This window comes from Littorina saxatilis, linkage group LG1 (genome assembly GCF_037325665.1).
Source record: "Littorina saxatilis isolate snail1 linkage group LG1, US_GU_Lsax_2.0, whole genome shotgun sequence".
NCBI classification, from domain to species: domain Eukaryota; kingdom Metazoa; phylum Mollusca; class Gastropoda; order Littorinimorpha; family Littorinidae; genus Littorina; species Littorina saxatilis.
In genome coordinates this window covers 48,545,269-48,546,531 of record NC_090245.1, presented here as the reverse complement: position 1 = coordinate 48,546,531, position 1,263 = coordinate 48,545,269, and positions in this window count along the sequence as shown.

The following is a 1,263-nucleotide window of genomic DNA, read 5'->3' as shown; positions in this document are numbered from 1 at the left end:
TGCCCGTCTTCATCTGTCTGTACAAATCATTACCTTTGGATTTTTCTCGAACGCTATGAAGTGAAGAAACACCAAATGTTGCAAAATGTTGTATGACCCCAAGAGCTCAAAAAAGATACTTGAGAACCTTGACCTTACCTTAAGGTCAAGGTCACAGGGAGAATGAATGTGGTCTAAAAACTGCAAAATTTCACATTGTGCCAGTTTTCTGGAAAACAAATTAAAAACAGCGGGCTTAGTTTTGTATGGTATACAAGAAAAAGAAAGCCTTATCTTCTGATACCATTTTGGTTGACCTCGCTTCAATGTCAAGGTCACAGGAGTCCTTCAAAGTTGAATTGTATACATGTTTTGAAGTGACCTTGACCCTGAACTATGAAAAAAATCTTTCAAACTTCATAATTGTGTGGGGCACATGTTATATACTGATATTGAGCCACATTTAGTCACATATCATCAAGGTCAAGGTCATTTTGCCCCTTATGAAATGTGACTGAAACGGGCAATTGAATCACTAAAAGTGACAATGTCTCTTTGTAGAAAGTGCCAATAAGTATGTTTATGCTTCCTATGTCTTGAATTGATAGCCTTGTGATGTGTGACCTTTGATGATCTTGACCTTGGCCAAAGGTCATGTGTAATTTGGTAGGAAAAATCTGTAAACCAGTTCTAATAGTGTACAATGTCCTTGCCAGCTTCAGTTGTTAGACCTTCACCTTCAAGGTCACCTGAAGGTCAAGGTCACTTTAAGACAAAGGTCAAGCATGAGAGTCGCATGGGCTTTGCTTTGTTAAGATTTTTTACCAAGACACATGGATTTCTTTACCCGGCTTGGTCACATTTTTCATAGGGGTCAATGTGACCTTGACCCTAACGATATGTGACCAGATGTGGCTCACTATGAAATTCTAACAAACGCCCCACTCAGTGTTTAAGTTTGTAAGAGATATCGTCCATAGTAAAGTTAAAGGGGCAAGCTCACATCAAAATATGTCTACAATTCAACTTTGAAGGGCTCCTCTGACCTTGACATTGAAGCGAGGTCAACCAAAATGGTATCAGAAGATAAGGCTTTCTTTTTCTTGTATACCATACAAAACTAAGCCCGCTGTTTTTAATTTGTTTTCCAGAAAACTGGCACAATGTGAAATTTTGCAGTTTTTAGACCACATTCATTCTCCCTGTGACCTTGACCTTAAGGTAAGGTCAAGGTTCTCAAGTATCTTTTTTGAGCTCTTGGGGTCATACAACATTTTGCAACAT